General features: G+C 37.7%; 1 long non-coding RNA gene across 1 annotated transcript; it reads right to left on the bottom strand.

The window, feature by feature from the left end:
• Positions 1–4,422: 4,422 nt before the first annotated feature.
• On the bottom strand, positions 4,423–13,111 carry LOC107835968 (uncharacterized). Its single transcript, XR_001661812.1, has 2 exons — positions 12,219–13,111; positions 4,423–5,364 (listed from the first exon to the last, which is right to left on the bottom strand). It is a non-coding gene; the product is annotated as an uncharacterized LOC107835968 (long non-coding RNA).
• Between the last annotated feature and the right edge of the window lie 1,507 nt (positions 13,112–14,618).

Below are 14,618 nucleotides of genomic sequence, written 5' to 3'. Positions count from 1 at the left end.
CCTTTAAATCTAGACTAAAACCAGCTGTTAGGTTTGTTTTTTAGCCTTAATAAATGAAACACTGACCAACACTCTGATGTGTAGTGACAAAACATTTACTGGTTTTATTGACTTTGTGTCTTTATGACTTAAAACACTTTGATCTGCCTTGTTGCTGAAATGTGATTTAAAACAAACTTGACTGATTAAATTGCTGTGTTTCCATTAATCAGATGTATTTAAATGTTTAAACTCAGATTCTGTTAACTGAGAGCTCCGTGGTTTTGGCAGCACAACTCTCCGCCTGTCAGGCAGTCCAAGAATTTGAACCTTGACCCCTGATGGTCACAGGGTCACATCTAGTGACATTTGGCTACTTTCTTCCACAAATGTTCAGATTCTGCTTCCTGAATGAACCCAAAGTCTAAAATAAGACGCTCAGAGCATTTTTGTTACAGTCCGGATTAAAATAAGAGATTCGTTGGTAATCTGGAGTACACACACACACTGTGTGCAGCACACACACACATACACTGTGTGTGCAGCACACACACACACACTGTGTGCAGTGATGTTGACATATTTATCTGCAGAGCGGCAGCACAGAGGAGACAGTCGGCCTAAAGTCAGACTCCGGTTGAAGCTCAGACAGACGTCGGTACGAACAGCAGGCGTCAGACGACCCAGATCATCCAGAACCCGGTCGGTATCTGAGCGTTAACGGGTCAGACCTGGAGTCCACTGGGCCTTCCTCACAGATTAGGAGGTTTTTCATTTCATCATTCAGACCTGATTATCTTAATATCTGCTGAGAAGGAGACATTTCCACCTGCTGGTATCCAAATGTGGAGCAGCTCCTCATACTGGTGGAAAGTGTCGCCCAGTGGGGCTTCGCCACCTGGACTGGTGTGGAAGTGGGCGGAGCCTCTGCGGTTCACACCTCACTGACCGCAGGAGGTGATCCTCTAATGAATAAGCTACACAACGCAGGCTCGTTACAATTTTACACAAATTTAATGTCCAGATAATGAGATTTTAGTTCTGACTGAGCGGTTTTAAGGCCTCTGCCACTTTATATTCACAACCCCAACTCAACGTTTACACTTGTACAAGAAAACAGCTGCAAACATGCAAAATTATACAACCGTACATATCTGAAAAGCAGAAGTGGAGCCTCCTGCACAACCAACAAGAACGCAACAAGTTATTTCTGGATGATAACAACAAAACAATCGTCTTTTCCAGCAGCCATTTTGCGGCATCTATTCATTTATTTCTCACAGTTTTCCGTCTGGCTTTATTTTATAAATAACATAAAAAAGTTGAAGTTGGGTTAAAATAGTTTTGTATTTGGAGCAAAACAGATTATTTAATCCTCCAAAAGAACGAAGGTTGTACTTTCTTTTTTTGTCATTACTTCTAGCAGAGAAGCCAGGATAAGATAAAAAAAAGACCCTTTTTTTCATTAATTTCAATAATTTGTGTAGATTAGCATCTTAACTACGATGACGTATGAGGTTCAATGTAGATTGGAAAAAAAGAGGAATAAATCTAAAAATATTGAAATATTTTAAGATTAATTTCAGAAAATTTCTAGAAGAAAAACGAGGAAATTTATGAGTTTAAACAAAGATTTACTGGGGAAAACTGAAGTTGAGATTAATCTCAGAAATTTTCAAGGACAATCATGGAAATTTGAGTTTCAAAAGTAAAAAAAAATATGTAAAAATATTTTTTTTCTAGTATATTTTGAACTTTCAGTCATAAATTCCTTTTTTTTTTTTTTAGAAAATGTCAGATTTTTTTATTGCTTTCTCCATCTACAGTGGATCTAACATGTTGCTTTATTTATCTCTGTTTGATTCCTTTCAATAAAATGTTTTCTGCTTCTCCTCTTGACTTTTACAAAAACATATTTTTACCAAAAGTTTCTCATTTCCACTGGATGAAACGAGTCATGAACCATAACAACCATCGTCTCTTTGCTGCTGCCTTTATTTATATTCCCACTCAGGACCAGATCTATGAAAAGCCCAGCAGACAGAGACGCCTCTGTTTGGCAGAAATAAAAATAGAAAACAGACAAAGCTTCAGTGTCGAGGCGAAACTTATTTATCTGGGTCTGAGTTGGAAATAAATCTGAGTTGTTAATTTCTGCTCCTTTAATCTCTGCCTCTCTTCCTGTTCCTGTCAGCAGCTACATGCTAAAGAGCCTCATTTGTCCTATTTAAAGTTTCTTTGTGACTTTGTCTCTCTGATCTGCATCTCACTCGTCGTCTGAGTGTGAAAACTCAAACTCCTTTGTGATTTCTCTGCTCTAATCTCCTAATTATCACTGCTGAGCCAGAATGAGAGCCGCTGCTACGTTTAGGAAACAAATTAAAGATAATATCACAAATTAAAGGGAGAACAAACAGATTCATTGATCAAAGTCAATTTCACTCCAAAATAAATTAGTTTTTAAAGTTTCCAGGTCTGGAGTGACGTTTGTAAAGTTACACTGTAAAAAATTAAAAGCAAAACTTTGGTTTATTTGGACTTTCACAGAGAAAAGTAATATTTTCACCATATTATTTATAAATGCTCCAAACTAAACATTGAACTTAATTCGAAAAGTAAATATTTAACTCCAAATTAAAAAGTTTATCTGGGAATTAAACAATTATTTTGCAAAAATAAATATTTTGCTCCAAATTAAATATTTACTTGGGAAGTAAATTCTAGTTTGAATATTTATCTTTCAAATGAAATATTTAGCTTGAGAACTAAATATTCAAATATTTAAGTATTTATTTGGGAACCAAATATTTAGAGTCCAAATTAAACATTTAGTTAGAAATCTAAATATTTAGCTCCAAACTAAATGTTTATTCAGGAAATATTTAGTTCCAAAACAAATATTGGAAGCTAAATAATATTGAACTTTCCATCTTTCAATTTTTAGCTTTCAAATTAAATATTTAGTTAGATAACTAAACATTTAACTCCAAATTAAATATTTGAAACCTAAATATTCCGTTTGTAAAGTATTTTATTCTCAAATAAATATTTAATTTGGAGCCAAGTATTGCAATTTCTAGCCAAATATTTAGTTTGAAAAATGTATGGGCAGCATGTAGAAAATCATTTTTTGAAAGCTGACCTCTCATTTCATCTCTGGCCGAGTGAAGCAGGTAGTTGAATTGTTTTCAGGTGAATCGAGTCCCTGATGTGCTGCAGCGTTTCCCTCAGAGCTGCAGCACAAGGTGACGGTTTGCATTTCGTCAGTCAGGCGCTAAAGGGAAGCGTCTGAGTTTATCAAAGAGCAGGACGAGTCGACCTGCTGAGTAGCTTTAAACACACACACACACGCACACACACACACACACAGTTAAATAAGGTCAAACTTTTTTAAATCAAACTCCTTCCTAAGTGACTGAACCCTGAGGAGCAGTTTGCCTCCCAGCCTCAACTGAAGGTGCTCGGTTGGAAGAAGACGACCAGACGCCGACAGTCTCTCTCTCTCCAACACCTTCCTCTGAGATCAAAGAGTCTGGAGGAAACGATTTGCAACCGAAGCTGGAGGAAAAGGCCGCAGCTGCTGCGCTGAACTCAGAAATGTCTGTTTATGACAAATGTTTCCCCAGTTTGTCGTCTAATGGCTGAAATGTGGAGCATGCTTGTCTTGTGTGGCCTCTTGTCTGAGAACAGCAGGAAAAGTTCAGACGAACCTGGCAGAGCAGGAGAAAACCTTCATGAACAACAAGGTTAAAGGTCATCTAAAGTGACCCGATATTTCATGTTACCGCAAAAATGTCTGATGAGAGAATGATTGTTTTTAGAACTGAAACGGCAACAAATCAGTTTATTTTACTTATTTATTTCCATGATTGTTCTCAGCTTTTGTTACCGACTTTTAGGTGGTTAACGCCTGAACCCACTGAAAACCTCCTGGTTTTTCCACCAAATACTGATTTCTGAACTCTTCCCAAGTTAAAACATTAGTATTGCTGTTTATAAATGAATATAAACTTGTTCTCTTTGCGTTATTCGAGGTCTGAAAACTCTGCATCTCTTGTTATTTTGACCATTTCTCATTTTCTGCAAATAAAAACTTTTTTTGTAACTTCAGAGACATGCTGTCAGTGGTTCACAGAATAAAATAACAATGTTCATTTTATCAAACCTGTAAAGAGTAAAATCAGAGAAACTGATCATTTTAAGTGGTATATTATGTTTTTTTACAGAGCTGTCATTACTTATCTTTTTTCTGCTGGTAGCAAACATTGTGTACAGATTTGAATAAAAATCCCAAAAAAGTTTTTTATAGGATCAAATGTGAGAAACATCAAGACGATCTGGTACCTGCATAACAAGAGCTGTATTCAATTTAACCATAAAATTACGCAAATTTAAATTCAGAAAATAAATTCACTTAAAAGAAACACACATTTTGAAAAAAGGTTTTTGCATTAGGATCAGGTGGTTTTATTAAAATAAACAGATTTTTTTCGCATCACAGGAGTCACATGACCATCAACCCGACGTTACTACTGGGGAGAACGACAAAGACGATAACAGGAAGTAGCGATGTCCAGCTCAAGGTTCTTATTCGAATGTGTTGAATCCAAACTCTTCTGTTAAAATCAACTATAATTTCCCCAAAGCGCCACGTATGAAGCTGCTGCGGCGCCTGAATAAGACGCCAGCGACTCCTCTGATGGATGATGAGCGCCATGTTTGAATTATATCCGTTTACATTCATCTCTGCCATGACTTTTAATTTCTTATTGCATAAACAAGCTTATTCAGGTGATTTTAATTTCATTTAATGGAAACACAGCAGTTGAGGTTTTTTTTTTTTCAACATTAGCAGAATATAAACAAAGATTTGCTCAATTAGTGATGGAAATGTAGCCAGAGTTTATAACCAAAGCTAAATCTCTAGAAGGAGCTTTAACAGTTGGTTTGAATGAAACAGTAAATACAATAAAACCATAAAAACATGACATGAAACAACATATTTAAGCTACTGAATCAAAAGAATTACATTTAAAAGCGAGAACGGTTCTGGTTCAGCCAGCTCTTCAGCTGTGAAGTAAATATTTTGCTGCTCTTAAAATCAGATGCTAAAGAGCTCCAAACATTATAAAATGTTTTCCTGAAAGTCAATCTGTGGTAATTTTTACCTACAAAATGTGAAACCGAGGCAGATTCATTTGTTCAGGAGTTTCCACAGAAGCAGCATCAGACGAGTGGGCCTCCGCTGAGCTTGAGGACTTCCCAGTTATCCTGACCTTTTGCCGTGACCTTGTGATCTCCACCTCCCCAACCTGCCGGCCCGTTAACCCGGGCCCCATGCGTGTGACCCATCTGCACTTCAGAGGAAGTCTATCCGACGGTCATCTGCGGAGGGTTAGAGCGTTACAGAGCAAGGCAAATGAGGAGAGGAAGAGAGAAAAGCCAAGTGAAAGTGTCATAATTCACCCATCAACACATTAGTGCCAGAAAGACGAGGAAGAGGGCAGCAACTGGAACCGGTGATCCGATTCAGAGCAGAACCAGAACCACAGCTGCTCTGCTTGGCTTCTCCTTTTGTTTTTGATCCAAACATGAAATTCAGTCAAAGCTTTTAAAACCTGAACCAACTTTCAAACATTTACATAACTACAATGCTGCAGGTTTAAACTCTTGATGCCAAGTTTAACTTTTTATTTTTTTTTCTAAGCTGTAATAAATATAAAACAAAACAACAGTCGATGAAACCCACCTTACACTGCAAACATGAGTTTGGCAAAATAAGTGACAAAACAACAGAGCTGTTAGCACACTGAATGGACCAATCAACTCCTACTGGTAGCATCAACATGCTAGTGACTCAATATGCTAGCAGTAGCCCTCATGCTAACATTCTCCTAGCACCTAAAATAAGCATTTCTGACCTTCAATGCCTCAAGACTGTGCTAATTAGCTAATTGTTTTGACTTATTAGCTACATTTATTACACTGAATGGACTAGATCGATGTAAACAAACATGCTGGTGATAAACATGCTGCTAACAGGATTTAATTGAAGCTAATCTCAGCATTACGACTCATTTTAGCTTAAACACTAATGTTAACACACTGAATGGAGTAATTTTGTGTTGGTCAACATGCTAGTGACAACCTTCACCCTACTGGTAGCAACAACATGCTAGTGACTCAATATACTACTGATAGCCATGGTGCTAACATTTGCTTTATACCCAAAATAAGCATTTTGGCTCATTTTTAACTTATTAGCTACATTTATTACACTGAATGGATTAAGTCGATGTAAACAAATGTGCTGATGATAACCAGCTAAGATAGCTAACCTTAGCATTTTGGCTAAATGTCTATAGTTTATACACTAATACTAGCATATTGAAAGGAGTAATTTTGTGTTAATCAACTTGCTAGTGATAACTCTCATTGTATTGGTAGCACCAACACAATATGCTATTGATAACCCTCATGATAACATTTGCATTGTACCTAAAATAAGCATTTTAGCTATTTTTTTGTTTATTAGCTTTGTTGAATGGACTAGATCTACTTACAGCATTTAAGCTAACCTTAGCATTTTGGCTAGTTTTAGTTTATACACTAATGTTAGCATAGTGAATGCAGTAAGTCCATGTTAGTGAACCATGTTGGATCAGAACGCTGGGTTCCAACCGATACGGCCGCTTTGGCAGGCCTCTTGAATTTATCCAGAAATTTTTTAGATTTTTATCTTGTAATCGGGATGAACAGGAAAATAGCAGCAGACAGGAAAAGTCACTGCGTTAATGCAGGTTACAGACACAGAAACTCACTCAATATTAGACAAACATGTAAAACTGCAAGGCTAAAATAAATTAGACAAATGCCTCTGTAACCATTTCCTTTTTGAAATCTTTGACACTTCATGTCAGCAGCGTTGCATTCAGCTGATTCATGTCTGCAGTCAGGTCAGGGTGTGGCTGGTAGCCAATAAATGTGGTTAATCACAGTTATTTTAAACTTTCACAAGGTAGGAAAGTTTATTTTCCCACAGGACAATGTCGGGTTGGATAGCTTTCTTCTTTCAAGAAATAAAAATGATCTTTTGAAAACTGGGTTTTGTGTTGATTTTAAAACTGAAACATCTAAAGTACAAAAGTAAACCCTAAAAAAAAAGACTGTAGGATTCCAAATACTTTTTTGAAAGAGGTGAGAATTGTCTAAAAATGAAGGCTGACATAAAGAGATAACTAAATAAATAATAAAGACTTGGAGAAAGGTTGCGAAGTTTAACCTTTCTCCAAGATGAAGCTACGATAAACCAGTTCAGAACGCCGCAATCTTTAATTCTGTTTGCTAAATGTTTTCTATGGTTTAGCTGATTTACCGCCTCCACATTCCCAGAGATACATCGTCTTCATCACGCCTGTTTGAATGTTTTCTTCTGCTGCTGCCAGCTGCTTTTCAACAGAGCCAAGAAACACAAAGCAGGAGCTTCATAATCGAGCCTGAAGACGAGTTTTATCTTCACCACCGAGTCTGTTGAGATGCAGCGAGAGCCAGAAGGAGCCGCGAGTTGAAGCTTCAACGACACGCCAGAAATCAAATACAAATAAAGGTTTTTAAATGAGGTTATAACCAACAGTGGGCAGAGTGACCAAAAATTAAAAGATCCAAAGAGTAAAAGGTACTAGACACAACTAAATGTGGCTCAAATGTTTTGCAGTGTAAGCCCTGCCTCCTGGCTCTGATTGGTTGTTTCTCATCAGTGTTGGGACTTTTCTTTTCTCTAATTAAACTATCACAACATAATGACAATTTCAACAAATATGTAAAAAAATATATCTTTATATACGTTACATAAAGCAGCTTTAACGTGACGTTTCTTTTTCGTTTGTTTTGTGTTTTTATCGTGTAAACAAATAAATGAACTTTAGTTGAAATTAAGCGAGCAGGCCTGAGCAGCCTCATTCCTCAGAGAGGGCGACGCCTCGCACATCACACTGGTTCCTCCAAAAAAACTGCTTGGCAATGGCAGATAGGCTTTATCAAGCTTTTTATGGGAGTAACTTGCATACCAACCTCTATTGCTCAACATTTTTCCTCATAAATGTGGCAGCATTTAAGTGGAAATAAACTGAATTTCCAGCCGCATGTGATTTATTGCCAAGAACCATTGTTACAACAAAGCAACGCTGGACCAAACACAAATTTCCTTCCATGTTGTGTTTAGCATTACCTAGGCTACTGAGAGGGGATGCAGCCAAATCAAAAAAATGAAACCGGATAATTGTAAAGAACATGCATGGATTTTGGTTTGTGCACAAACAAAGAACAACAACTTGAAATGAGCCTCAGCTTGCCAAACAACAAGGACGTGCCAACAAATAAAAACAGTGTTGTGTCAGAGGGAAGCCCTGAATGTTTTCTACCACACACACAGAAATCACGTCGACGCTCTCACGCAGGTTTGGTTTACAATCTGAGCATGAAAACCTCCTGAATGGCCACGATGTGAGGCTACGTCACTTATTAATGCGGAGCGTTCGTCACGCGTGTCCTTTAGGCCCAGGCAGGAGGGAGGCATCTGGAGAAAACAGGCCGCCTTAATGAAACCAAACCGACACAAACACAAAGCGCTGCCAGGAAAGCAATCGACAGATTAAACCCAAAACATCCTGGAAACAGAAAAGACAGAACGACTATGAATGGATCGGACAAGAAGGAGAGCAACTTGGTGTCGGTCGCTCTGAAAACCACAGATATGAAATGTAGAAACCACCAAACATGAAAAAGAGTTGAAACAAACTCATGTTTGTTCCTGGCTGTTGGACCAAACAGACATTTATGGTCCAACTCCAGTTCCTGAGAGCCATAAACTTATTCGGCTCATTTCAGGACAAGAACAACAAAAACACAGACTAAAACACTCAAACTAGTTTCCCCAAGATTATTTTACACTTTTAATGCTTTAAAGTGTCCTGGGGTGTTTTGAAAGGCGGCGACAAATAAAATGCTTTATTATCATTATATAATACCAGGCCTAGAATTGTTTATTTGAAATATTTTTGAACATGTATTTTTATTTTTAAAATATTTTTTTTAATAATTTTTTTTTTTTTACAATTTTTAAAATTTCAAAAATTAAAAAAAATTTGTAATAATGTTTTTAAAATAAAAAATACATAAATAAAAAATTATATATATATATATATACACACACACATTAAGAGACCACATAAGATTATCAGTTTCTCTGGTTTTAGATTTTACATGTATATCTTTGAGCAAAGTGAACATTGCTCTTTTATTCTATGAATTACTGACAACGTGTCTCCAAAATGAAAAATTTAGTATTTATTCGCAGGAAATGAGAAATGGTCAAAATAACAAAGATGCAGAGCTTTCAGACCTCAAACAAAGCAAAGAAAACAAGTTCACATTCATTAGAAACAACAATATTAATGTTTTAACTCAGGAAGAGTTCAGAAACCAATATTTGGTGGAATAACAAGGTTTTCAGTGTTGTTCAGTGCAGTGGACTCTTAGTTTTTTTTCCATAGCTTTATATATGTAGAAAGAGAGAGAGAGAGAGAGGGATGTTTTTGTGAACATTGTTTTAATTAAATCAAGCAGAAACTTTCTACAGAGTCAGACAAAACATAAGATCTTACTGTTGAAATGGTGAAGAAATGAATAAATGCATTTTTTGTCCTGATACTGCCCTGCAGTTCTGGTGAATCAAAGACATAATAAATTGAACAAACATGCTGGAGAATAGATAAAGCTGATAATTACAAGATAAGTAGCAGTATTAGTAGGAACCACATGTATAAATGCCATAAAGGCCCAGAAAACAATAATGCTCCTCATGTCTGCTGCTAAAAAAAAGCAGCTTTTGCTCTTTTTAGAGCCTGTTTACATTAATGTTTCTACACAGAGATGCACACAGACGCCACGTCAACTCCCCGCATCGCATATTCATATTTTACAGCCATGTCTCCAAATATCAAAGTCAGTGCTGCCCTACAGGAAAACAGGGGCCTGCCACTGTTTTCAGCCGGTTCACATTAAACTCCTGCTCTGTTTTTTTTCTCCTCCCAACAAACCAGAAACGTAAAGAATATTGAAGATAAGTCTGTGTTATGTGGTCGTGCCTTCTTCATTCCTGACTCAGTGTGGTACATTTAGATCGGAGATAGCGGGATGAGACGTGCACACACACATAAAAACACAAAAGGAGCAGGGGTCCCAGGAGAGGTGTCCCGGAGGAGATGGGGCTGACATATGGCCAGCAGACCACTGCGCTGGGTGGGGCAGAGTGTGTGTGAGGGTGGGGCCGCTGAATGGTCTGATGAGGGCGCAGATGAATAGACCAGTGGTTAGAGACAGTTGAAACTCAATATTCATTTTCACTGTTGCACCACTGCTCTGTGTGTGTGTGTGTGTGTGTGTGTGCGTGTGTGTGTGTGTGTGTGTGTGTGTGCGTGTGTGTGTGTGTGTGTCCAGGCACGCGGGAAGGCCACTTTTCAGGAGGTATGGGGGTGGGCTTGTGATCTATCTAAAAAACTAAGGGTACGTTCACACTGCAGCCTGAAGTGACCCAAATTCGATTTCTTTTTAAATCAAATCAGATTATTTTTGGCGTAGTCGTTCAGATTTCCAAATGACTTGAAACGACCTGAAAAGTGTCCTAAAAGTGCCCCACATGCGCAGTAGAGGGCGCAACAACGTCACACATAGAGAGCGAGCTCAGAAGAAGAAGTGCTTAGTGTTTGCGGAAGTAAACATGGATGCTAACGGTGTAGCATAGCTTACGATGTCGAAGTTGTTGTCCGACTGGAGCAGGAGTTCAATAACTTAATCCTCATTAACGTCCGCCGTGGTTGTTGTTTTTCTTCCCGCTTGCTTATCAGGGCGCATAGAAACAGGTGACAGTTTAAAAGATCAGAGGCCTCACATATAAAAGAGTGCGCAGATTTCACACCAAGTGTTGGCGTACGATAAATTTACAAAAGTGCGGCGCACAAAAAAAAAAAAATCATTTATTTGACGTGGTGCGTACGCACAAACCTGCGCACCTTTCCTTTATAAATCCCAATTTTCGGGAAATTGAGCGCAGCTGCTCGTTCGCCTGGTCGCCACCCATAAACACATATAAAATAGTACAAATACCCGGATGGGCGCAACCACGTGAAGCAGTAACCATGATAACTATCCATAACGCTTCCATCAGCATGATAGTTATTATGTATTTTATTTAAAAGGTGTTTTCAGGGCACATAAGGTCACTTCATAAAAATTAAAAAGAATAAATTTTAAAGAAAAAAATCTAAACAGAAAAAATAAAATAAAGAGATCCAAGTGAAAATGTTTGAACGGCAGCGCGGGATTTAAAGAAAGACACCATCCCACACAGTCCTTTCGGTGAGAGGGGAACGTTATTAAATGGAGGAATCCTGTGTATAAGTTGGTAATAAACAGAGCTGGGTAGTAACTAGTTACATTTACTCAATTACATTTGCAAGAGTTACTTTTTCTGAAAAAAGAAAGAAAAAAGTACTTTTAGGAGTGTTTTTACTATGCTGTACTTTTTACTGTTACTTGAGTAATTTTACTATGAAGTATTTTTACTCTTACTTGAGTAAAATTTCTGGATTTTCTACCCACTGAATGAAAAACAAACATGTTTTAACCAAAAATTTACCAGACACAGACACACACCTGCAGTTTTTATTAAAGTTTTATAAGTTTTCTTAATTGAAAGAAACTGATTTGGGGAAATTTTTCTTTTGCCTGATTTTATTTTTTGTTACTTATACACATTATTGTCATTTTTGTCCTTAAAATACCAACATTACCACACAAATTTATATTCTGGTTCATCTGATGATGTGCTTTTTAAATATTAAATGATTGATAATTTGATCAGTCACATAGTAGTTATATAGACTTTAAACAAATACTTTTTTTACTCTTACTTTTGTAATTATTTGGATGGCTACTTTTTACTTGAGTAAAAATAAGGTAGTGCTACTCTTACTTGAGTACAACTTTTGGGTACTATACCCACCTCTGGTAATAAATGTAAGTTAGTATATCGTCTCCTTCCTAAAATTTTGATTTTTGTTATTGCCAAAAAATCGTTTTTGGCAAAACATTGACAGCCTTATTTTTTGAAGGTGACGATATATTTTCATATTGCAAAACTTGAAGTTTCAAATGTAAAGTGATCTTTCTTTCTTGTTTACCTCGTGTTTTCCAGCGTTGCTCTCTGATTACTTTGTGCTTCCCTTTCTCTGGGGTTTATAAGTGCTCCAGCTGGGCGATGGGCACCGCTTCCTCAGCTACAGTAAAAACAAATCTCTGTGAATGTGGAGACCAAAGGAGGACTGGATAAAGTAGGAGCAGGTCGCCGTGGAAGGTCAGCATCCTTTTATCAACATGTGGGAATTCCTCCACTCTGCCAGCCAATTCCTAAACATAAACACACACAAACACAGAGAGAAACAGAGAGAAAGAGAGGGAGGCAGGGGCAGTTTGACTGAATGGCCTATAGTCATGGTTACAGCAGCACTCCATCAGTCCATTCAAGGAACAGATGGCCGATGTGCAACAGGAGGCGTATGTTTCAATGAACACACACGCACACACACACACATGCGTGGATGTGCCCCCGCTCAGAGGGAGGGTATTGAACAACCAGCAGCATATGTTCCACTAGTCAGAGAGCATTCATTCACGGTCAGACGAGGGTGGAGGGGAGAGAGTGAGGAAGAGGGATAGATGGAGGGTAATAAAGATAAAAAGAGTGGTTGGGAATGAAAGACGGAGAATAGTTGGAAGTAGAAGCAGCCAGGGAGGGAGAGGTTCCTGTTCTGAAAAGCTCAGGCTGATGTTAGCGTGGCGCGAACAGGCACACCTACAGCAGGACCTCTGTCGAACTCATTTAAAAATCTCAGCGGGGAAACACACTTCACAAGCGTTTCTTTAGCAACCGGGACACATCTCAGTGAAAAGTGGAAAAAACACCCATCTTTGATCCATGAGAGATTTAACTGTATGACCATGTGTGTTTGTCTGTGTACTGTGATTAGAAAACAGAAGATTTATTTATTTATCAAAATTTCAGCAACATGGCAGCTCAGTGCTTTACATGAATTAAAAGAAAAACAAAAAACAACACAAGCACAATGAAAGAAAAACAAAATGTTCCAGTTGTTCTGTTGCTAAGTTTCTAAGTTTCTTATAGATTTGTAAAGTATAAAGCTAAATTTTGGTTCCCCATCTTTGACTCTTGTTCTGGTACTTCACTGTTTATAAACTAGCAGAGTTTCTCTAGGTTTTGCTCCAATATTAAAATTATAATGCTAAATGTTGGTCTAAAGTAATAAGTACTTCACATTTTATAAGCTAGAAAGCAACTTGTAGGGTTATATTTTATGTTTTATTTTATGATTGTGTTGTATTATAACGACCAGCCCAAGGAACTGCAGATGTGAATTAGCTAGTGCTAAATTTTGGTAAAACAAATCAAATGGTGACATTTATGTTTGAGCACTGCGTTGCCCCTTTTATAACGTTTATTGCTATTACTACTTGAATCTAGGAAATAAATTTTTGATTTTTCATACCTAATTCAATTTGTAATTTTCAATAATTTTTTTCTCGCTTTTTCTTCTTTAAAAGAAATTACAAATGGCAGAAAATATTTTTAAAAACTGGCTTTTATCTCAATCATCTCTTCTGGGAGTTGACCTGAATTCAAAGTCCAAATAAACAGAAGCTGTAAACCAAACCAGATGGTAGGCCTTGGGTTTACTCTCTCGTGTGAAAACAGATGTGCAATTACACAACCGTACATCTTGGAAAAGCAGAAGTGGAGCCTCCCACACAACCAATAAGAATGCAGAAAGAGGTTTTTAAATGGAAAGTAAACAACAAAACTGTTATCTCTTCCAGCAGCCATTGTACAGCACATACAGCAGTAAAACCAGCTGGCCAAACATGCTGGAGCTCAGCTTGAGTTGTTAGGTAACAGGCAGGGTTTGCTGGGGTTGCTAGGTGAAGGGAAGTGCTTCTCACTGACCATCACCAAAAAACATTGACGTATTGCCAACAAACAGCTGGGTGTGTTTTTCAAGCACTTGGGTTATTTTTAGAAACAGAAGAGCCCAAAATGAAAGTACAAGTTCGTAACAGGTCCCCTGTAAAACTAAACAAAGTGTACAAAAATATATTTTTGTTGCCTGATATGTGAGAAATAAGATGATGAAAACAGAGCTGAGCCTATATGATCACCTTCAGACTCTGATGAGCTTCACTGGACGGGAGTGGCAGCGAGAAAGTTTTATGGTCCGCTAATAAATCTCAAAATTAGCTCAAACTTCATCATCTGTTTCTTCATTCTCTCCCTGCTTCTCATTACTTTATTCCTTTCAAATCATTGCCTCTGTCAGTGTGTGTGTGTGTGTCCAACTCCACTGACCACACGGCATTAGGGCAGCAGCCTGTAGTGTGTTTGAACTGGTTACTGGCTCACACACACACACTCTCTCTCTGTGTTGGCCTCAGCTAAAGAAAGCAGTTTGTATTTATAGACTTTTGTAAATACACGCGGGTTATATTCGTTCACCATGGCTCTGTGTATT

Source organism: Poecilia formosa, unplaced genomic scaffold, assembly GCF_000485575.1.
Source record: "Poecilia formosa unplaced genomic scaffold, Poecilia_formosa-5.1.2 Scaffold33, whole genome shotgun sequence".
NCBI classification, from domain to species: domain Eukaryota; kingdom Metazoa; phylum Chordata; class Actinopteri; order Cyprinodontiformes; family Poeciliidae; genus Poecilia; species Poecilia formosa.
Note: the sequence above shows the minus strand (reverse complement) of the source record. Positions and strands in the feature narration are given on the sequence as shown.